At 41.3% G+C, this 24,797-nt stretch overlaps 1 protein-coding gene and 1 long non-coding RNA gene across 3 annotated transcripts in view; one reads left to right on the plus strand and one right to left on the minus strand.

Moving 5' to 3' along the window:
- LOC119154425 overlaps positions 1-24,797 on the plus strand; it is a 43,791-nt gene that overhangs the window by 10,304 nt on the left and 8,690 nt on the right. Inside the window, exons 3-12 of one of the 2 annotated variants that reach the window (XR_005106457.1) lie at positions 1,642-1,716; positions 2,567-2,696; positions 5,843-6,053; positions 6,598-6,668; positions 6,776-6,976; positions 7,175-7,258; positions 11,486-11,691; positions 12,264-12,396; positions 19,355-19,439; positions 22,820-23,088. This is a non-coding gene — a long non-coding RNA (uncharacterized LOC119154425). The remainder of the gene's footprint in view (positions 1-1,641; positions 1,717-2,566; positions 2,697-5,842; positions 6,054-6,597; positions 6,669-6,775; positions 6,977-7,174; positions 7,259-11,485; positions 11,692-12,263; positions 12,397-19,354; positions 19,440-22,819; positions 23,089-24,797) is intronic. The other variant, XR_005106458.1, reaches the window with a different exon arrangement.
- Positions 1-24,797, minus strand: part of LOC119154420 (acyl-CoA (8-3)-desaturase-like) — a 49,628-nt gene that overhangs the window by 8,081 nt on the left and 16,750 nt on the right.

A 24,797-nucleotide genomic window follows, 5' to 3' on the forward strand; every position in this document is an offset into this window, starting at 1 on the left:
TGCCCAAAAGACCTGTCTTATCAGCAGACCGCAATCCTCTTTGTTGTGCAATTTGTCAAAAGAAAATTGTCCTTTGAATCCGACTGCTTAAAAGAAATACATGGTTTGTCTTATTCACTGGGTAGACACCTCGACTTCCAAATTAACTAGGACAGGAAGCATTTCATCAAGAGATGAATCAGAGAACTTTGGTTTTCCTCTAGTACTTGGAAGTATTCAGAAATGAATTGTGTCCTTGCATTTATTTCTAAGTACAGGCCTGGTGTTATTGATCTCTCAAAGACATGAGCATGAAAAAGCAATGGTGTGATAGCCTCTAGGCAGGGCTGGGGACAGGGAAGGAGATCACGGCGTTGACAGAGCACAAAGGGGGCAGTTGGAGGCCTGAAGCACAGCTGAGACTGAGCTGAGCCGTTAATTCAGTCTGTAGAAAAGGAATTTTCCCAGAAATTCTCCAACTGTGGAAGAAATTGCTTTTGTACATCCATGCCTTCAACTTAACTGATCTGCTCGTGTGCCTGCTTTTCCACCATCTTTCATCTGATTTAATTTAGTCATCCTAAACAGGCCAGAACCAGTGCCTTACTGCATTCCAGCCCCAGAGTGACTCTGTGCAAATACTTATTAAGAATAGTTGTGTGACAAAATGAAGTTGTTTAGCTAATCTCTGTCCTCTGCCCCAAAATAACACAGATTTGGGCAACTGTGTGACTAACACTGGAGGCCTATCTGTAACATACAGTGGGTTTAAATACTGTGCACGTAATCACCATCACTGATGAATCCGAAAAATCAGCAAGCAGTTTCTCTGCAAAATAATCTGCTCCCAGTACCTGGTTATTTCATGATGTTGCAACACCAGATGTTTTTACAGTCTCCAAAATTCAACCAAATTTTGCCAAATTCAGCCAAAAATTCCAATCTCAGGACTGTTACTCCTCTTTTTCTAAGTCACTTTGCTCCTTAACTCTGCTTTTCTATCTTTTTTGAGAAAACACCACAACAAAAAGCAGCAATAAAAGGACTCCACAGTTTTGTGCAGTGTCACCCTTACTAATACTGTGGCATTAATTGTACTCGTTTTTCCATTCCTCAGGTTTCTCTTCTTACCAAGAGCCTTCTGTGTTTTTCATCCTTTCCTAAGTTACTATCTTTCAGGGCTATATGCTCTTGGTAAAATCTTCCAGTCAAACTAAGATAATTTCTTAATTTTTCTTAAAATATACATCCAAAAGACTAAGCAACTGACCTATTCCAAAATGTACAGACCTCACTAAAGCATTACAGATTTTCTTAATGAATGCTTCTTTCACTTCTTTTTGTCTGCCTCCCAGATTAACCAAAGAGCCTGCTGAATTTACAGTGTCTCATGAAACTGCTCTTAGTAATGAAGAGTTCCTTACTTCACCCACAATGTCCTGGATATATTCCCAAAGCAACTCGGTGTGGATATAATCAAGTTTGCTCCAAACCAGAATGTGCACACATGATCAGGCTACACAGGAGAACGCAGAAGTCCCCACACACACAAATTTACCTTGCTGACTAGTGCCAGCATGGCTTTCTCTGCACTGGATTACATGAATCTGCACTATAGACATACCTATTAGCAAATATTCCAACTTCTACTCTCTTCCACAGTTTTTGCTGAGGCCAAGATGCACAGCTTGTGAGGATGCAGAGCTCAAGCAGGACAAGATAACTCCAGTATCACAGGTATCAGTTTGCCTTAGAATAAATAGATTCTGAATATTGTGTCTTGTTGGAAGCGATGATGCTGTTGCTGTCCAAAAGCACTGAGCTGATGAAGATTTATGTGTTCTTCAGCATCTCTGGAGCAAAGTAAACCCTCTTCCTATTAATTTCACTTACAGCCCTTGAGCTGGATTTTTATCATACATGCTTAAAAAGAGAGAGCAGGAAATAAACAGGCATTTTCCCGTTATAGTGCACAGCCTATTTAATATGCTTCACACTCAGGTGTGAGGACAGCTGAGCTGGCAGCTGAAGTCTTGCAGGGCGTAATGATTTGGCCATGGGACCAATCTATAAGGACCAGCACAGATCCCAGAAACAAAATATCTGTGTTTTCCAAGTTCGTCCATTCTCTGGGGTATTCCAGCATGCTAAAATGAAAGAAATCTGACGGTACTAACTAGAGAAATGAATAATGGAAAATACAGAATGCAAAGTCCAGCTAATACAGAATTTGAAACAATAATGGGCTCAAAATTATTTCCATGAACCTCAAACATCCCTTAACTACGGAAGATCAGGGAACTATCTGTCTTTTTTTTTTTTTTTTTTTTTCTGTCAAAGAAAGGAAGCAATCACTTCTTTGTATAGATGGTTTTTGTATAGATGTTAATTTACCACCATTTTCTACCTTTCCTGCATATACCAGAAGGCAAGAACTCCCAAGGAGCTTGCTGAACGTTTGGTGTGTGTTTACCACAAGTTTCCATGGCATTAAAATAGCAGTCAGGCAAGGAAACGTGATGAGCACAATTTTTGCCCACAAACTCGCTAGCAGTTGGACACTCGTTAACTGGCTGATTTTTTTCAGGTTTGTCCATCTTGAGGGTCAGAAGAAGCACATGCAATAACTACAGAAGCTTGCTTGGAAAACTGCTTGGGAATTTGCTTTCTGTCCGAGTGATGCTGGGCGGCATTTAGGAGGGACACGTTTCCTAAAGGTATGTTCCTGGAAGCAGCTGCTGTGGTTGCTACAGGGTTGATTGATGCACTACTTGTGGCAGCTTCCCCACTTTACCCTGGCTGCAAGCAATCCCTGCAGTTCACAGGAGCTGCAAAAGCAAGATCGGGAGATAAGAGTAATCCCAAAGGCTTTAGCCTTTTTTTTTTTTTTTTTTTTTTTATAATTGTGGTGAGACAATGGAACAAGTTGCCAAGAGAAATTGTGGGTCCCCCATCATTTTCATTGGTCATTGATCAGATTGACAAATGTAAATAGCAATGGACCTGTGTAAGAGTATAGCAGAGCATCTCTTAACCTCTTTATACCTTTCATAAAAGTTGATTACAAGAACACTACAAAAATCCTCAGGGGTGGTGGCACACCGTATGCATAAAAAATGAATCCTAAGTGTGCTGATCCGTATTCCCCTCCAGTTCAAAACACTGCAACTGTTGTTGCTTCGTGGAAATACTCGATGACCATGAACTCTCCCTTTTGGCCTTGAATTGAAGAACATGTTTTAGGGAAAAGATCACCAGTGGCATATAGCTTAATCCGAACACTTCCTCTAGAGCCACACAGGAGAGTTGTGTTGGAGCAGTAACAATGCTGGCAAGGACCTTTAGTAAATCTTTAGAAATTCATTGCATTTTGTTAATGGTCCTGAACACAGGTCTACAAAAGATCGGGTGAGCAAGGCTCTGATAACTAGTGCTTTAGTGGAGCAGCTGATGTGGCACAGAGCTGATGCTAGCCACATTCTTTCCAGATGCTCCCCATTATTTGGGTGCGCTCCACTAGTTACCCAGCACTGTGCTGAGAGGTCCTCTTGATAACGATGCAGCAAAGGTGGTTTCTGTTTGTGCCACTTTGCAGAAATTTCTGAGAGAGTAAGTGATGTAACCTAGTGGAGGTCAGTAAAGAGACAAAGAATGTATGAAACAGCTGGAAAAAATCCTCTGTATTCTGACTGAACGACTTCCTATGCTTATGCCCAGTAACTTGCTGCTGCTCACCACTCCAGATGGTCACATAAACAGTTGTGCTATGGCTGCCATGTTCGCATGAGATATCAGTGCAGAAACACAGATACAAGGTTTTACAGTATGAATGGAAGGGTGGCATTGACAGAATCGTATCTTTACATCTTCATATGATGTAACGTGTTCTTTCACAATAACAGATCTTATCTACTGCCCCCCAGAAAGCATCAGTGTATGACTCAAGATCTGCAGCACAGACTTGCTGAATAGAAAGAGTGATATAATCTCTTTTCTGTCGTACCATGTTACACCCTTTTTGGCTAGTACAGCTGATTATGCCCTGTTTTGGTGATAACTGCACCCACAAGCTTGGGGTGGATGCCTTAATCCCTTGAAGAAATTACAGAAACGTATGGAAGCATTCTGCCAGCTATTTCCCCTCACTCTTAACAACCTAAACTCTTAGGAAAACCTTGCATTATTCCCATTTACTTAATTCCAACTTGGTTTTCAAAGCACCATACTTCTGTCTAAATCAGACCAGAAGTTCCCTGTCACAAATTTAGTGCTGAAGAGTCACTAAATACGTAGCTCCACATGTCTGAACAAGGCAGGTAGGAACGTCAAGATGAAGGAGGAGCTTCCCAGAGCCATGGAAACTCAAAACACGTTTGAAAGTCATTTGAGCCAAGCTATGAATACTATGTCACAAGAACATGGAAGAGAAAAACTTGAACTATATGAAGAATGGCATGATGGTTTATGGGAACCATTACTACATGTTGCAAGTAAGGGAGGATAGCTCATTCAGTACCCAAACAGTCTGACTTAATTTGTTGAGTTTCTCTCCAACTCAGGCAACGCAGCAAAGAAAACAGGCATTCACCTAACACTCTGCTACCTGGGGTGTGTTAATGTGGAGTAACTTCTAGTACTGTTAATAGGGTAAATGGAAGATAAGCTGAAAAAGGTGTTGGATACAAAAGTTACGGACACGTACTTAAAGTTGCTGCATAATAGATTTTGTAACATCACTGTGGAAGTGATTTCTCTCATCAGCCTTGTTTCTCACACCTCGCTTTACAGTGCATGACAGCAATTACCTTGCTACTCCAACAGAGGACAGAAAGGGAAGGCCTAATAAAGAATCACATAAAACCTACACGTAGAATTAGGTGCGTGATCACTTACTCCCACTGGAAGCATTACTGTCTTATTAGAACAAACAGGAAATACTGCAACTGCAAGCTTTATCGATCTACATAACTTTCATGTTATCCTGTTCCATAGCTGTTCTATAAACTCCAACAACTGAAAATCAGGAAACGGTTAAACTATTTCAAACTCAGTCATGTGAAGAATTGAAAACAGAGTTAAGGTTATGCCCGGATCTTTACCTTGTTTGAATGATGTTCTGATCTACCAGACAGCCTCATCCGCCCTCTCTCCATGCATACACAGACACTCTTATTTTATTTTAGAATTGCAGTGAACAGAATTTGTCTGTTTTCCCTACAAGGCCAAACATTTAGGTCTAGACTCATCATACCTAACTTTAAGTGTCTAACTTCTGTTAGCTACCTACCTTAGGAGACCAGTTAGACACTCTCTGGACAGTGCATTGAGATACACACTTTGAGTGGATGCTTCAATTTTATGTGGCCGTAGATCACCCCATACAGATTACCAGACTGTCTCAAAGTCTGGATGCTTTTAGTCTTTTGGCCAGGATCCTGGCACTACACTTTCACCTCCCTGCCTTCAAATGCATGGAAGAGAATCCTATTTCCAGCTACTTGATGTAATCCGTGCAAACCAGCACAGGTAGGAGTTATGGCTATTTGAAAGTTTACATGTAACGCTGTCCTCTGTACACGAAAGGGGTCAAGGAGAGGCTGAAATCCCTCAGAAATTCTTTGCTACAAGGGTGGCAAGGCGCTGGCCCAGGCTGCCCAGAGCAGCTGTGGGTGCCCCATCCCTGGCAGTGCTCAGGGCCAGGCTGGACGGGGCTGGGAGCAGCCTGGGCTGGCGGAAAGTGTCCCTGCCTCTGGCAGGGGAGTGGACTAGGTGATCCTTACGGTCCCTTCCAACTCAAACCATTCTGTGATTCTGTGATTTTTTTGTTATGCCACTGCACCCACCCACTCTTTTTCCTATACAGGACAGGAACTGCAAATTCCAAGAGACGAAGCAGCACAATGCTCGTAAGCCAGCAATGATTTCCTGCACATGGAGCTTGTAGACTTTGTCCACACTCTGCAGAGACTTGCAGACAACATTTGTAAAAGTTTTTTCTATGGTAATATTTGGAGAAAAATGGTTATTACTACTTTCCTCATAAGATAGAGATCCACCCAGCCTTCCCATCTAAGGTATGTCAACAGGTACAGACAAGTCACATCAAATAGCAGGTGAAAACACATTGCACAACACTATCAATTATCTTCCTGAGAAGTTGCTTCTATAACATTATGGGCATAACATATGCTTCTTTCACTAGATCTCATGAGAAGTACTTCCTGTCTTTAAGCACTTCATCACCGGGAGCAAACATAGTATTTCTTCACACTTGCCACAAAGAACAGCAAAAAAATCATACTGCTCTGCAAAATTTAAATACATACATATACATTACAGTTGTGTTGGTTCTTGACTTTTTGTTTGGTGAAAAACACTGGAAACATCACCTGATAATGTGCTAGGTTTCTTTAGTGTCTGATCAACATAGCATTTCACTGATCTACCAAGTCACTCTCCCTCTTCAGTTCTGAATGAATCTTTCTGTGGAAAAGGCAACCGACAGTTTGCACCATCATCTAGAAGAGATTTCACCAGACTTGTACAAGACCACTAATATTTTTCTTTTACTGCTGGTAATTCCTTGACTGATACAAGTTTGTTTTTTTTCTTTTTCAGAGTGCATCTTAGCATAGCATTGGCCTGTAGACATCGTTGCTCTCCTGTGATTTTTCCCTGCCTTGTTGATTGTAGGTGATTATCAGACAGTTGCACTGCCCCTCTCAAGACATCTTTAATTAAAACAGCACTTAGGATTTTATTCCAGGGTTTAGAAATGTATTGTATTCTTTCTCAGCCTTTGAATTCCTGTGTGAGCCCAGCCAGATCATGTTAGAATCATAGGATATCTCAAGTTGGAAGGAACCCATAAAGGATCATCGATTCCAGCTCCTGGAAAACTCAGTGCCCATGTATACATGCTCTAGACCCTACAAATGAACAAGAAGTTATCTTGAGTGCAGCTGTGCTCATACGGCTCTTGGCTTAACTCTTTCAGGTAATTCAGTCATTGGAAGCAGTATAGCCGATATGGTGACGCTGCAAATACTTTTTTTTTTTTAAAGGCATAGTAATATTTACTTACATTAAAGGGTGCTCAGGCAATATATACAGGGTACTGAGCATGCAGACTCTATAAAAAAGTACTTTTAATTTGAGCGGCTTCTTTTGCTCTGTTTGTGACTGTCTCATACAGAAACAGAACAACCTGAAAATGAAGGATGGAAAAATGTGACTACAACATCATAACAGAAAAAGGACAACTTAAACATAGTAGTAGGTAAGCATAAGTATTTTTAATTCATCTTTATTTCAGTATATTCCAAGTAGATTATTTACTTCAACAAACTAGCCTCTTTTTATCATCTACAGGTTTAAGGATTATGCTGTGTGGAGATACAGATATAGAAAGTGCTCCACGGCATCTCTCTGTCTCAAAAAAGGATGATGTGAGCATCAGAATAGTTCAGATACAATGAATTAATTCATTCGCTTTGCTTTAGCTGTCTAAAAATGGATAATCTAAACAATTTATTTATTTTTGCTCTAAATGGACAGTGTAAATTACATCCAGTGATGTGTGTCTCACTTCATTGACAAGAGAACCTAGACACTAGCTTAGACTAGATGCTTAACTTCATAAAGCTAGGCAAGATGAATCCTATTTAATGAGTCCTTCAGTGTTAGGGCTGATAGTGTTCTTTTTCTAAACAGTCATTGCTGGAGGCAGCACAAGTTTAAGATTTAAAGGAAATGGAAGCACTTGAGATCTACTCAGATTTTCTTTGTATTCCTTCCATTTGTTATGGACCGTGGCCAATTTACCTCTTCATCTGCTTTATTATAAGTGAAATAACATGGTTCTTTAAGGAATTGTACTTTTAGCTCTTATCACCACCTTTTCTTTTATTTATTTATTTTTTAATGATTGGAACAAATTTCAGAAAAAATCTGAAGAAGCAACTGAAATAGAAAACCAAACAATTGAAATAAACTTTTGCAGAATTACTCTTTTACAATTACCAATGTACATTCTTCATTCCTTACCTTCAGTAATGAGTCTACATGATTTTTTCTTTACTCTCCCCAAGGGAGACAGAATATTAAAATCACAGTCAAGTTATTCAATCGCTTTCAACCCAGAATTAGCATGTTGCACACTTAGAACTGTCTTACAAAACCTGAGACACCCACTCACTCCGTGAGAACAATTTAGCCACTTTTATTTGAGGGAAATGAGGGGGAGAAAAGCAGGGCAATATAATTACTTCTGTCAGTTAGGAACCATTATCAAGATTAAAAGGGAGGATCTATATTTTGTAGCTGGACTGGTTCCTTGCACAACCTGTGCCTAGCACCATCTAGGTTACCTAAATGCCTTGTTTCACCTGGAGTGGCTGGATCCACATTTTATCACAACTCATCCTTTCTTTCAGGATCTTCTTCCTTCTGCTTCTACATGGAAAGAAACATAAATGGGAAGTTAACGGCAACTGCTATGTTAGCCAAACCATACAAGTAATTCTTGCTTGCCAAACAGAATTTATCAGGTTAACAGAGATTTTTGGCTTGCAATTGCATTTAGAAATTTAAATTTCTATAGGCGGCATAGGTATAGGATACATGCCAACTAACTTCACATCCCCAGGCCCAGAAGTGCAGCTAGCTCTGGAACTATGTGGATTTATTAACTGTAACTTCTGTGTTGTACAACAAAGGCTGCAATTCAAACAATCGGTGTCGTGTAAATCACAGGCAAGTCACCTTCATCTGTGCTTTTGAATATGTATAACTAGATTCGGTATCTGTTGAAAGCTTCTTACGTGTTGATAAGGAACCATAAAATTAATTATATAATTACAGTGCCTTTCTAGTAGAAGTGTAGTGGTTCAACATACTTAGAACAGATAATATAATTCAATCAACCAATAGAAATGGTGTTAGGTATTTTGGCATAGATAAGTGAATATTGCATTGCGGTACTTCCTTTAAGAGGGTTATTATATTAGAAACACCTTCATCTAAGGGCAGGCAGTGGTCATATATTGTTGCTCATGCTCAGGGACAAAACAAGCCGTTGCACATTGTTCAGTTAAGCTCACAGTATTCTGTGCCCTGCTTAGCTATCATCAAAGTTTCTTATTTTTGAAATGGAACTTCTGTCTTCTCCAAAAGCAATACTTAAAGAGTCTAAGGCTAAAATCAATAATTCTATCTAAAAATGTAATTGAAGGCAGAAAAACCATGTTCACCCTTTTCTTTTTTGTTCACTTATTTCAGACTAAAATACGAGATGTTGTGTTTACTCATCTAGTACCACTTTGAGCCAGTGCCAGCCATTTTCTCCCTCTCTTTGTTTTTTCCTTTCCCTTTCCCTTCCCCCTCTCCAGGCCTAATTATCTTCATTGCTTTTTGTGAGGCCTGAAGATTCCAAGGATGAGGTAGACCAAAGGTACTGACCAGGCAGAGGGAAATAAATAGACTTGGGACTGCCATCTAAGGAGGTCTGCATGGTCCCCAAGGTTTGAGGACAATTTTTAATCCTTTATAGACCTTGGATGCCCACAGGACATGGGACCTTAAGTCACAGGTTGAGATGTAAAGATAGACAGAGTCTGTAAGAACTGAAACCTGACAACAACTCAGCCATCAGTCTGTTCTTCAAAAATTAAAAAAATCTTTGCTCCTGAATTTATGTGAATTAAAATCTTGAAATGAAATCTTATAACTACTGCAGTCCTCAGCAGTGTGAAACATTGAGGTGTTTTCCCTCAGTGCTACATGTTCAGGAACTTATTTAACCATACATAACCCAAAATGTATACTTCAAAAGCAATTGAGCATGCAGGACAGCATATACACTGAATAGAATCTATTATTAGAATTAGCAATGTATGAGTTACAGCTCCTATTAGACTGTTATAAGCAGTTTTATACCTACTATGGTAATTTTTTTTATTTCATGGACATGCTACCAGGGTCCTTATGATAAAATTTAAATGTAAGCTGTTCTATGCACAGTTTTTGCTTGTCTCTCTACCTACAGCATTTAGAAACACAGGATGGGAAGTTTGACAGGTCTCAAACAGTTATTAGAAAAAAAAATCATAAATTATGACAAATACTTTTATATTTGGTTGCACAATCCCTGCATATCTTCCACGGATCAACTGCACAGTATTTGTGGGTTTAAGGTGAATTTTCATGTGCATCTGAAGCATCCCATCTCCCAGTTCCTGAGATTCCCTGGACAGCTGCCACCTGGAGAGACGGGATGCTGTGAGCTTCCTTGTAAATATTTGGGGAGAAGTAACACAGGCATAAAATAATCCAGTTTGTCATCACAAGTACCCTCTCTGTGTCTCTTTTCTGTTGTCAGAAAAGACTGATAGACTAACTGATGTCACTCCCCACATAACACGAATCAGAGGTTATATGACGACTCCTTCACTGAATTTCAGGCATAGGACTGCAGGTCATTTCAGTTCTGCATCCTTGAATTGATGGATCAAGAGCTCTCCCCTTCTAGTTGAAACTAGCTCATTGAGGCACAGACCCTGGGTCATTTACTTGGATTTGTGGTTTACTGTTACATAGGTTAACTAGATGGAATGTTTTTTTCTGCTGTGTCTATAAACACCAGGTTCTAGTACAATATTTTCTTTAGATGTACTGCCTGCAGGATTAACCTTGGAGGAAATCAATTGCATTTTAAAAACACTTAAGTGTTTTGTGCCAGTCCAGCTGATGGGTATTAGTGGATATCATGCAAGTATTGCATTTTACTTTACTTAATTGCTCCTAATCCTTGATTAGACAAACAGAGACCTTGGACTATGCCTGTGGGATCCTTCTGGATAAGCAAGTGGAGTACTAATTGTTTAATCTTAGCCCTGGGCAGCTACTAGTTGCTTATATACTAATTGCTCATAGATTATAAACCTAAGGAGGCAGTGATGCCAGACACACAAGCCACTCCACAATATATTGGCTGGCCCAGCATTGCAAGTGCTGTCTTTCAGGCATGAAACATAAAGCTTGACAGCAGCTGGGATTATACCGGGGAAATCTGGATCTCAAAATACAACCTTCTATATAGCAGGAGCTCCCAGCATCCTGGAGCAAAAGGTTAAGGGCAGCATAATTAAATTAAATAGAAACAAAGGGGATTATATAAGGGACATAATGCAATTTTTTTCCCCCCTTTGTAAGCGGCGTGCAAGGGCTTTGTGACTGGGGCAGATTGAGGCAAAGGAATGAGCTTCATTAGCCCAGGCTGCTGGGGTCGGCCCCGAGCACTACCAGTGTGTCACAGGCTATTACATCGAGCAAGCAAAGCAGATGCAAGCCTAAACCTAGGCCAGGACACCACATCCCTTCTCTCTGTAAACTGCCCCTAGACATAACCTAATAAGGAGAGAGATTAAAAACTTCTGCTATTTCTAATGCCTTGGTATTTATCCCAAGACACTGACCTATGTTGTTTTCTTTTGGGATGCATTTTCAGTGGCACTATCAGCACTTGCTTTTCTATTGTGAGCACTACAATTCTGGGTATTTTTTGTCACAGTAACATTCTCAGCGGTCACAAAAGTAGAAAAAAAGAATCCTGTATTCACAGAGTGAAGAGAAGAAGGGGAAAAAGGTGCCTTATGCTTACTCAGAAAAAACCTGCAACTGTGACCTGTGTACATAAGAGGAACTCAGAAATTGGTGAGTGGTGGGAGAAGGTTTTCTTGGGGTAGGGGTGGGACAGGGGAAAGAAATTCCTTTTAAGTTCTTAAAATGTTTTTTTTTTATTATTTTAGAAATATTGCTAGTATTTTTAGGCTTTAAAAAGCCCTATACTCTTATTTTAGTTTAACTCTGTAACTTGCATTTTGGGTTTGACAATCTGATTTTAGATGTATACTAAAAAAGGTCCATTTGTCCTGCATAAGGAAGTGGGACCTGCTTTGGACAGGAACATCCCTGGGTTTCCACAGTGTTCGTGAGCCAGCTTGAAACAGGTTGGGAAATCACAATTTTACCACATCAGCACTGAAAGAGAGCACCTGTTGCAGTCACTGCCATATTTTTATGGCATATCACCAATAATTTCCCATAGTGGACCAGGTTTTAATGCCCTGCTAGCATCACGTCTTAGGAAACCTACAGACCCGAACATGACCTAGCCTCATGTCACCCTTTACTTTCTATTCTCTCCTTAACCAGGACCTTGATCTAAGTACTCACGTGCAGAATTTCTATTCAGCTTTTAAAGTATTTACCTTTTTCCACTGCAGGCGCAGAGCTGACACATAGCAATTAGCGGTGGAAAGTGGACAGCAAATGGTCATGGACTTCACACTGGTTACTCACGCCCTGAGCTCCTTCTGTATTTGCTGCAGTAACTCATTATCCAGACAGAACCTTCAGGTAGGCTGCCTCGCAGATATTAAAGTAATGCAATTTTGCAAGGGATATTAAAATAGGGCAAGCGGGAAGTGTCCTGAGGAAAGGACGGGTCAAAAGGAGCAGACCTCAGTGCCTTGGTTGGGTATGAGAGAAAAGGACTAGTTTCTTTGCTCTTTTCTTCCCTGTTTCGTTTGAAAAATAAATCACAGCTTGTAAGCCACAAACGTTTCTTCGACATTTTTTAGCTTGGTTTTCCAAGAAAATGAGATTTGACAGGTGCCTGCCTGTTTATCAGCTCACTTTTCCTCCCAGCCAACAACTATTGAACTCACTGGGACCTCTACACTAAATTTAATTAAAATAAGCCCAGAATCAGTTCCTACAAGTTTGTATAAACTAACAGTTGGTTCTGAAAGCTCATTCAAGTGTCTCCACTGAGGGCTCAGCTGTTATGAGACCGAGAGGAACTAATGTGTTAAAAAAAAAAAGAGGAAAAAAAAAAAAGACCCTTTCAACTGGAACTTGCAATTAAAGAAAATAAAGTTATGAGAAACTAGGCTCTGTTATTTAGACTCAAACTGTACTCAAACAAACACTGTGCTCTCTCTTGAGACTTCTGTTAACTCACTTTGCATGTTGGAGTGGAGTAAATACCCTTGCTTGTAGGTTTATTTGAATTTGAAAATGCGCAGAATAACTAAATATTCAGTTCGGCCAGACTGATCCTTTGTCTGTGTCTTGCTGTCTGTTGCAGTTTTAGGTCAAGAATTTACTGTCAGACTAAATCCCCTTCCACTTTTTGCAAGACAGATTGAAACAAGAGGCTAGTACAAGAGGCCATGGAGCTATTCCTGTGCTCCATTTCTTGGAGAAGGGTTTTGGACTATTCTTGTGCAGGAGGGAACTCAAGAACTCTGACCTGTCACCCAGACCCTGAGTCTCTCCCCCTCAGAAAATGAGGCACCATATGCTGGTAGCAAAGAACAGCTTCTGTGGTTGCCAAGATCATTTCCTCAAAGATGACATGTCCTCCTGGACACTGGTGAACTCTTCACAGTATCCAAAGCTATATCAAAAAAGAAGGTGCTAGAGAAACATGCCTGTTGCTTGCTCCTTTCTCCACATCATGTCAAAAAACAACACTAATTGCATGTGAGGTGAGAATGCTGAACCGCCTTGTTTAAGCTCGCAGGCAAGTGACTGCCAGGTTCTCTGGTTTATGAACAAGCCCCCACAATTTGTTGGGGAAACATGTGAATCAAATTCATTCAAAGAACAAGATGCAGAGCAGTCAGGACACAGAGGGAGCAAAAACATCTGCAAGCCGCTGTTGTGAACTTCACACTGTGAATTCCCAAGTGGACAGCTGTCCTCCTTCTACAGGTGCTGGAGTGGCTGCTCTAAATGTACAGGATTTGGCTTAAAGTTGTAAATTCTAAGTCCCATGTAGTCCTGGCTCTCAAATGCACTGTTATTACAAATTAACCCACAATGTTCAAGTTATTATCTCATCTTTTCTCTCTTTATGAGCTACTTAGAAACTAGTATTTCCAAGTGGCCACAGCTAGCCCCATACCTAGCATGTGGTTTACCCACTCGCCATTGTGGGGTTTGTAATTTGCCCATTGTCCTGGGGAAAGAGATCTTCCAGTGATTTTAATCAAATACTTTTAGCAAAATTCTGAAATTATTTTTTTTAATGCTTTCTAAACGAGAAGTACAGAATTTGCCTTTCTGTACTCTGCATTTTCTTAGGCTGGGAATGAGAAGTTGTCCAAGATTTTCCTCTTGTTCATTTCTATGAGTTTGTTACAGCTGTTGATGGCAAGGTTCCTTACTTCCTAAGAAGACTGATAACTGTGTAATTCGGAAATAATTTTTAAAAGTGTGTAGCCTGGTGTGGCTTTGGCTTTTGGTTGTGTGTGGTTTTGTTTATTGCTGAAAGAATCGCAAAGACCAGGGGTAGCTGGTAAGCAAGCTGAAGCTTTGCTGGTGAATCAGTCAACCAGTCTCAAAAAATATTGTTTCAGTCTTCCCTGGACATAAGATTTTTCATAAAACTCTGAGGATGAGGGTCTCTTTCACCTGTGGGAGGGGGCTGCGTAAGGAGAAAGGCCCTTAACCATTTCCTGAGCCTTTCCCTGTAATTCCTTTTATTTCCCTGCAAGTCCTTATATTCCTACTATATTTTTAATGTTTATTGGCTTCCTGCTCTGTCTTAAACAGTGCCAGACTCTCTTGCTGAAGACAGTTTGGATTCTTTTACCCACCGAACTGTGCTTCGATTGAGTAACTCCAGCTGCATAACTGTGTGCTATTAACAAATAGTTAACGACCGCACTGCCTTTTCATTTCCAAATGCACCTAATTCAAATGATAGCAGTAGTAATTCAGGAGAAAGATATTCAGGTGTTTCATATTGTCATTACGCTTCTTTGGGTAAAATTTCTGTGCTATGCACAGGACTTCAATGCAGGAGCACTGTGTTGTAGTGCCTGGTATTATCAGGCAAAACTGTATCATGTCTTTGTCCTACCTGAACAGCGCTGGCCGGCATTAGGGTCTCCAAAATAACGACTGAAGTGCTGAAAGACATGGGCTGCTCAAAGAAACCCATTACGAACACAGCTGTTCCGGTCTCAGCAGCAAACAGGGAGGAATTCATACAAAGAAAGGAAAAAGTGGTTCATTTCCAGCGTAACAGCAGGACAATACCACAAGGAGGCAAACTTGGATTATTTTTCCTAATTCTTTCCGATTTTTCTCCTGGAGAGAGGCCTTAGCTCTAAACTGTTTGAATTGCAAACAGATTTCCTCCTGTGGAAATCATGCCAGGATTTTCCACCTCTCCTAGCACTCCGACGAGTACAGAGGTCATGGCATCAAGCCTCTCGAAGCTCAAGGAGCATCTGGATGATGCTCTTAGTTGTGTGGTTTAGGTAGTCCTGCAAGGAACAGGGAGTTGGGCTCGATGATCCTTAGGGCTCCCTTCCAACCCAAGATATTCTGTGATTCTAGATGAAATGAGCAGGACACAAGTCAGTTTAGAAGTCTGCAAATGCTCTGGGAAGCTTCTTTGGCTAGTCACAGAAAGACCTAGATGGCACTCGAGGTACAAGCTCTAGCTGCAGACCAAGAGTAGTCCGTCAGGACGGAGCCAAGGTGCGCAGCTCCCCACAAGATGGAGAACAGGACTGCCACAGGCAGCAGGGCCATGTCAGCTAGGATCTGTCTCACAGTGTCGGAGAGCTGAGCAAGGCAGGTCTGGGATGGCAGCCAGGCCCAACCAAGTCCCAAAACCAGGAAAAAGCTTGTGGTGATGAAGCAGGTCCATGGGTCAGGGTCAGTGGGATCCATGGCCAAGCCTAGCTGAGCGCAGGGAGGGAATGAAGACCCAGAGCTGAGTTTAGATGGAAACCCTGGTCAAGGTGTGGGTCCAGGTAAGGCTGTTCAGGGCCATTAAGACCTGTTAGTGTACTCAAGGCCCTGACACAGCGCGGCTTTTCTTATAAAAAGAATAGAGGAAGAGATACTGGTTATGATTATGAGGTTATGAGGTGGTAGATGCCCCACCCCCAGAAACATTCAAGGCTAGGTTGGATGGGGCTCTGAGCAACCTGATCTACTTGAAGATGTCCCTGCTTGTTTCGGGGGGTTGGACTTGATGTCTTTTATAAAGGTTCCTTCCAACCCAAACCATTCCATGATCAGAGACAACTCTTGATCACCTTGCCATAGATTTTATTTAAAATCCATGCAACCTTGCCCTGTCCCTAGGGTAGCTCTACAGTGGGAAACATGTTAAAAGGGTGTTTTTTAGGGACAAGAGGAATTATATTGCTGTCAGCAGATTCAGACACTACAGCAAGAAGAAGGCAAGACACACCTTGGTTCATGCAACTAAACAGTGACAACACCCTCATGGAAGATAATAAAGTAGTTGTATAAACAAGGCAGCAGTGCCTCAACCTTGCTTTTAGTATCTGAGGTCATTAAAAAACTTGCTTGTCAGGAGAGTGTTCCTTTTCCAGGAATCTTCTGCTCCACAAGCATTGCAGCTCTGAAGAAGCAGCAGCAAAGGAAGTTATATTCCACAGATTTTTCTGAAGTCATGCTTTCATTAAGAACAAAACGGAAGGCAAACTTTTATTCCCTTGACCCAGCCCCAGCTACGCTGACACTGGGTGACTGTCCATGCCAGGGTAAAGGGCACTGCAGCTGGGCTAGAAGGAGAATTGGAGCTTGAGGGAATCAGGCTGGAATGGTGTTGGGAAGGCGCTGAGAGAAAAGGAGGTAACAGGATCCTTGAGGTAGGCACAGAAGACTTATGGTACTACAGACTTAGGGAGCAGGACCGAGGGGAACAACCACTCCAGGAGAACGCTGGTGAGAAAGAAGAAACCACGCTGGCATGGAGAACCAAACCTGGGTTTGTCTCTCCTGCTGCAACAAGCAGGTGAGGGGAGAAGAGCCACTTGAGTTGAATCAAGAGGGCGACGTGGAAGGACTGCAGTCAATGCTGATCAAGGCCTGAAAGGCATCACAATGTGAGGACAGGGAGCAGGGCTCTTGTACAGCTCCCTGGAAGAGCCAACTACTTAGATTTGCTGCCGTTATTTCTGTTACTCTTGGCATACTTACAATTTGCAAGAAATTAGCGGGGATCTCTTCTCCTTTGCTGTGCATAAGACACTGGGTGTACCTGTGGTAAGAAATATCAATAGGCTTGTATAGAGAAGGACAGCTCACACAGAAACAGCCTGGCTGCCTCCATCTGGGCATTAGATGTGACACCCCACCAGGATTCCTATCAAAGAAACTCAGAGCGGGAAGAGCAAGCAGCAAAACATCAGGAGCAGCAAAACTGGAGAGTAGCCCTGAGGTAAATCCCTTCACAAGTTGTTATTAGCAAGAGATGAAGGTGGCAAGATAACCTACACAGATCCTATTTATGACTACAATGAAACTATCTAGGGATATTCTGATTTTGAACTGGGAAATTAGCAAGGCTGCAAATTAACGGTCCGTACAGGAAAAAAGGAGACGTTAGTTAAAAATAAGACACAGTACCTTTAGTCACCAAATATTTTTAAATGTAACTGGTTAGAATGAGGAACTCATGCCTATGATACACAGAATTAAAAAGATTAAAGGAGGAAAATGGAGTTGAGATTTTTCTTCTCACAGGTCCCTTGGTTCGTTGAAGAGGACAGGTTTTGGAGGGATGGTCAAACTGTAAATCACAGTCCCAATAACATATTTTTTTGAGTCAGGGAAAAGTTTCCTCAGTACTTTTTCTACTCTGTTATCACACCCTGCTAAATCTTATCTCATGCCAGAGAGCACAGAAAGCAGGACGTGCTCCCAGCCTGCTGCCTTAACATCCTCCGGATAAAAAGAGCATACTGCTGCTAGTTAGAGGTGGCCTGCCTTCAAACTCCTACTGCTCCTTTTTACCTGCCCACAAAGTCTGTCCAAAGCAGAAACCACCACTTGGAGCTTGCCCTCAATCTAAGTAGTTTGTTGCAGAAAAAGATTTAGCAACAAAGGACAGCTTGGGCAGGAAATATTGCAGAGTTTTAGCTACAACCAGGGAGAGGCAACAGAAGATCCACCACCATGCTGATCCCAGCCATTTACTACATGCATTAGACAGTAAATAATTGCTATGGGCTACTAATTTGCCTAAAACTGTGCTTACAAGTCTTCCTGCATAGTAAATAAAATTCTTCTACATGGCTTAGGTTTGCAATCTGTGGGCATTGCTATAAAGTGCAAACTTTGTGCAGCACCTGCGGGGCTCAACACTGGACTTGTAACCGATCACTCCTCTGTCACCCTTTGTGCAACGTACGTTAGGGACCACTAAAAGAAAGTGGAGGCTTTCCACATACTTCAAATGATGAAAGAGCAGGGGCATAAATCCAACTCCAATTGGAAGCTTTTAATAGTTCATTTTAATTTATAAATCAAAAATAAATGTAGGGGAAAATGAATTAATCAGAATGAACACGAATTCTGCAAGTTTAAACCTGCCAGCTGGCAAATAGTGGGGACAACCCATGCTGTTGCAAGATTTTGTGTTAAGAAAGCTGTAGGAGAAACTACACATGGAAATCATTTTTTTCACTACAATGCAGGCTGCCATTTTGAAGTTTTTTGTCTTGCTTGTGTCTATAGTAGCTTTTTACCATAAGTGGGGAAAAAAAAAATAATTAACTTGTAATGTATATGGCTGGCAAGTGAGGAATGAAAAAATCATGGTGGAGTGACTACGTTAGTGGACGAGGGAAGAGCTACGATGTCATCTGTCTAGACTTCTGTAAGGCCTTTGACATGGTCCCTTACAACATCCTTCTCTCTAAAGCGGAGGGATCCGGGGGTGATGGATGGGCTATTTGGTAGATAAGGAATTGGCTGGATGGGTGCGTGGTGGCTGACTGTCAGCATGTCACAGCCTCGCATGGAAGGTATTTTTTTTATTTAGAAGTTGGTAAGGGCAGTAAAAGGATGACATGAGGATAATAATAAATCAAATAATGAAAAAGGATTTAAAAGCACCCTGAGAACCTCTCTTTCATTTTCACACACCCACAGCTTGCGACTTTATTCATAGGATTAAGAAGCTTACATCACACATTGAGCAAATTCTGTATGCTGCAACATCAAACTTTTAGCTCATGTCCCACAGCTGACATTTCAAGCTGTTATAATGAGTATTTTTATGGGTAGCACATGCCTGCTTTGCTTTGCTCATTGATGTGCGTGGCTGGTGAATAAAAGTGTTTCTGATTCAACAAACTGGAGCTTCATAATGGGGTGTTGAAACAGTGCATCAGAAATCCCAGCAGGCCCTGATAGAAAGCAAGGTATAACATTCCAAAATCGGTTGACTCTGCTCACCCTGACATAACAGGAATAATACAGGGAACCTTAGTTTGAAATAATAGATTTTAATGACATAAATCTCTATTTTTAGGTAAGCGTCTACTGTGATGTTATAGCTAAGAGTACGTATTCTCCGAATATGCAGGAAGGAAAAATCATACAGAGGCAAAGCGGTGGTGAGTCTTCCCTGTGTATTATTACTGTGGGGTTTTTTTTCTCATGGTGTGTGTAGTTCTAGTGCCCACTTCAACAAATGTTAAAAAATGAAGATAAATCCTTTTTCAGCTTCATGAGGAAATCCACTTGCATTGCAACAGGGCAAAGTATCTTAGGCTATTTTGTAATTGAAGAGGAATAGAAGGTTAGGTTAATACTTGGGGTATCTAGCATGAGGGTGAGATTTCAAAGGTCCTAGTAGGTCAGTGGAAGTGGAGTGAGTAATTCCTAAGAAGAGCCACCCTTTAAATCACTGCCAGCAACAGCCTCAGTGGCCAGAGCAGCTGGTATTTTCTTTCCCACATTGGATAAGTCACCACATAGTCAGTCCATATAAGATAATAAAAGAAGCATTGTAAATTAATCCCTATTGAATCTCTTTTTATATCCTTCTTCAGGCATCCACATTGTGGAGAGTGGGCTGGCTGGAATATTACTCTGATCTGACATTTTTTGTCTATTTGTTGTGCTAAGTAGCCCCCTAGACAGCAGTAATTGATGTCTTGTGTGATGCTGGTGTAAGAGGTTGTAAGTGGGTAGAAATGCCTGTGTAAGCAAGCTCCAGGTACACACTGAACGATACACAACTGTCATGCACGGTTCTGTTCACCAAAATGGTTTATGAATCAGAGTGAAAATTAGGGTCATGTAGATTTCTGTACGTGGCAGTTCTTGCAGAGTATATAGACTTTATTTGCATAATTATCTTGCTCTTACTCAATGTTCTCCATACTGTGCTGCTACAAAACTGTGTGTATCAGTGCACCATTTTTTTGGTGCAACAATTGTGCACTGATAAATAGGTGATTCTAAAATACATAACATTTTTTACACTTGATACTTAAACCAAAGCAGAGTGAAGCTGCTGTCACACACGGGCACTTAGAGAATCGGTCTGAGTGACCCTCTGATACCGCATGGCATAAGAAAGTAGGAGCTGAACAAATTTATTTACTTTTTGTCCCCATATAGATAATTTTCTAAGTTGACATTAAAGTGCTGAGGAGGTAAAAACTACCCACACTTAAAGATCTTAAAGAGACCATCTCTGACTTGATCTTTAGTTCTTATTGTAGTTATATACATTAAGCACAGAGATGACTCTATTCTTATGGAAGTGCATTTGGCAACACTCCTGTACACGCTGTCAATACAATAGCAGTGCCAGTCCAAAGGGAATGCCTACGTTGCATGACATGTCATGTTAACGTAGAATCACTACACTGGCCTCTTCCCCACTTTATCCCCTGTGTCCAGGTGATCACTTGAACTCAACAGTTCATTAACGAGCCCATTACTGACTCTTAAATGTGCTGCAAGGCAAAGCTGGCACCTTGTTCTGGTTTTGGATGGGGTAGAGTCAATTTTATTCCTAGTAGTTGGTACAACACTGTGTTTTGGGTTGAGTATGGGAATAATGTTTTTAACACACTGATGCTTTAGTTGTTGCTAAGTAGCGCTTACTCTGAACCAAAGACTTTTCAAGTTTCCCATGTTCTGCTCGTGAGCAGGTGCACAAGAAGATGGGAGGGAGCAGAGCCCAGACAGCTGACCCAAGCTAGCCAAGGGGACATTCTATACCATAAACCATCATGCTCCGTATAGAAACTGGGGAGAGTTGGCTGGGGCCTGCCGATAGCTGCTCGGGGACTGGCTGGACATCGGTCAGTGGGAGGTGAGCGAGCACACTGAGCATCAGTTGTCTGGGGGATTTTTTTCTTTGGGATTTATTTCTTTTTCCCTTTCATTTTCAGTACTATTGCTACTGCTATTGCTGTTGCTATTGAAAATTTTATGGGAATCATTTTACCATGTGGAAAGGTGAGAGGGCAGGTGCTAAGCTGAGGCCCTGCCACACAGAGCAAGGTGTCAGTAGAAAAGGGAGGACAGGAGAGGCACTATCCTCATTTTAAAGTGTTTCTTCCTGGTACCAGAGACCCACCATGGTGCTTCCCAGGCTGCAGTGTGTGCACAGGGCATGCCCCTTGATAGCAGTTCCACAGAAAGCATACCGAAAATTAACATTTGAGCAATTGACTCAGTCCTGGCACACCATTTTCTAGTCCCTTGTGGAGCTGGAGCAAGAACGGGCTCAGAAGCACAACTTAAGGGCCTAGGCTGCCTGAGATAACAGCTCAGATACCACAGTGCTCTTATGAAAGCAATTACAGAGGACGGAAATTGCTCCTGCAATTATCAGTAGCTATTGAACCTAAGGTATAGAAGCATCTAAAATGGGGATTGAATTCCTGCCCGGGAAGCATTCAAAGAACGAAACAAGAAATGCCATGAATGAGAGGCCAGTTCTGCCAGTTGCAATTCTTTGTTGCATGGTGGTACGCCTGCCAGGGGGAGGGGGACATCACCACCCTGTCCATACATGCTGAGAGGTGGGCGCTGTGGCTTCGGATTGCTTTTGCTAGAGAGAGATCTAAACCTGCTGTACCAACGGTATAACCACCGTATTATGAAAAAGCAGAGGATGACCTCTTCCGTCTCCATTTTAGAAAGAAAACAAATGGGAATGTTCTCTGAAGAGCAGAGTCCTGACAGCACTTGTCAAGCGTGTTCCGAGCACGCTTGTGGGATCAGGCCCCTCGGGGGATACAGCAGGCAGGAAAACCGAATATGCCCCACCCTCAGGTGGGTGCTAAGAGGGAAATTGCTCGGACCAAGGCAGTTCTGTACATGCACAGGAGCACAGCTCAGCATTTGAAGTGCTTTGGTGTAATAGCAGAACACACCTACGGTGCCGGCTGTAGGCAACACCTGAAGAAAAGGCATTGTAGGTGGTAAGCTGGAACACAGTCACCTGTCTCATCACACTGCGTTGTAGATATCGTCCCTATTTCTGCCTGACTGTCTCTGAATGGATATATACTATATATATACACGTTGTAATTCCCTTCAGGTCAGGCAACAGACAAGTTGGCCACCAATTATTTAAGAGTTTATGCAATAACACTGAAGAACGCTAGCAATTTTTTGCAGCAGTGGGTTGTAAGAGGAATGAGTGAAGTAGTCTTTTATGGGAATCATTTTACCATGTGGAAAGGTAAGAGGGCAGGTGCTAAGCTGAGGTCCTGCCACACAAAGCAAGGTGTCAGTAGAAAAGGGAGTTATTCTTGCCATTTCTAAATTCTTTCAGATTCCACCCAAACCATGTTATCCAATTGCATCCCTAGATCTAAAGCCTGAGTGAAGAACAAAAGCAAAGATAAAAATTTAGGAGAGGGAAATGCTATACATGCCTTCCTTCATCATGAAATAAGCCTTGTTAAGCCAAGCCTATCCTTATCCTCAAAGCTTCACAATTCTTTTTTGTGTATGTTTGCTGCAGCTTTGTCGACATTACTTACCCATACAAACAGCCACCAAGTCAGCATCCTTCGAACCTTTCAGAGAACCTACAGGGTAGAAAGCCTGGAATTTGTCTAATCATGAGGAGACAGGAAATATTGATGAGTTGAAGGTGGGAAAGAGGTTGATGAAGACCCATTTGGAAAAGAGTTAAGGGAGGCAATGATCAAAATCATCCAAGAGGAGAGTGAGCGAAAAGCTGAGAAGTGAAAGGAACATACTGGGGTTGTGTAATATGAGAACAAGAAGGTAAGTGGAAGAAAAAATAACAGATTTATAACATTCTTCCTCCTTTTACTATAAAAGATTGTCTCTGTTCCTTATTAAACATTGAATTACTATGAGAAGCTGGGCATAGGATTGCTGCAGAATAAAAAGCATGCTGCATTACCCTGCACGACATGCTATATTTACACGAGCACAATCTGACTCCTAATAGCTGTCAGTGACCTTGCCTCATTTCTTCTGCTTTTTTGCTCTACCTGTATAAGCAAAACCACTTCCAGTAGAATCTCAGTATAAACTCCTGTATAAACTCCTGAAGCAAGCAGGATTTGGCAAGCTATTTCCCCAATTTCCCTGTTTCTTCTGGGTATCCCAGATTACATCTACCATCTTGCAGGGAACATTAGGTTATGAAAAACATGATGAGTCAGATTACAGTCTCCAGTAGACTGTTTAAGCACAAAACCTGTATTTCAGTCTTCTTAGCCTCTTGTCACATAAGTTTTCTGTTGAACAAGCTTGCACTGAGCACATTTTATTGTCCCTCTATACCAGCGTCACAGCTGGGGCAATTTCCAATTAGTACTTATTATTAGTACTAATCAGACCATTAGGGACCTCAGTAGTAGTGCAAAGGCAAAATGAAGGGCTTGCCTCTCATCAGCTGTTACCCTGGCCCCTTGAAGTTTGTGAACCATGTTAGAATTTGGTAAACCAGCTTAATTGTTAATAACCTTTATGAAGTAGATAAAAAATGAGTATTCTCACAGAGCAGCCATTGAATCAATTAAAGAGACAGAAACATTTTAATTAAAATGAGGTTGCAAAAAGACAGACTCAATAAATTACTGTGTTCCAACGAGTAAAATGCTAACTAAATGCAACGAATAATCAGTTTGATTTATGAGACTGACACCAGAAAGAACCAGTTTGTGTCAGTCTTGTATTTATAGGATCTCACTGCGACTCGGGATCTAATCAGCACAGCTTTCAAGTCTCACTGGTAAAAAAAAAAGTAGGAATCCTTAATATTTATATTACCTTCACCAAGTTATCTATTTAAAATGTCTTCATGTATTACAAAGTAGAGCATGCAGTGAAATCTCTGCATTCATCTTAAGACAGCACTATCACTTAAATACATACAAAACGTTACTACTGTTGCACATAATTGTGGATATCACCTTTCTAACCAGCCCTGGATTTGGGAACACAGAATTTCTCTAGGCCCTAGTTGGAAGGGATTTTCAAATTACATTCAAAGCACTTTTTTAAAACTACTTTTTTAATCAGGATCCTTTTCAATGACATCTGTCAGCTATTATTAGGAAATAACCAGAACAGTGTTATTAATGCCTGCACCTACATGCAAAATAATAATAATAAAAAAAGACTAAATGGAGATGTTCTTAAAAAACAAAGGCAAAAATAGAAGTCCAAACTCCTTCTGCTTTGTGTGTTGGGCTTGATATGGTTTGTTACCTCGAAGGCGGCTGTTGGTGGCTGTAGCTTGTAACACAGGTAAGTTGGTCATCAACGTGCTGCAGATGGGTCACATTGTTCACGGTGGTCTCTCCTTGTACGATCTTCCACATTTTCCTCCTTTGGGTGGTTTTTCCGCTGAAAGCTGGGGCACAGAGTTCTGGGTGTGAATGGCAGAGGAGAAGAACCACTTTTCTTCTACGTGGTCTTTGCTTTTAGGAGCAAATTGCCTAATTATTTGCCATTACAAG

The sequence above is a fragment of the Falco rusticolus genome, chromosome 10, assembly GCF_015220075.1.
Source record: "Falco rusticolus isolate bFalRus1 chromosome 10, bFalRus1.pri, whole genome shotgun sequence".
In the NCBI taxonomy this organism is placed as follows: Eukaryota; Metazoa; Chordata; class Aves; order Falconiformes; family Falconidae; genus Falco; species Falco rusticolus.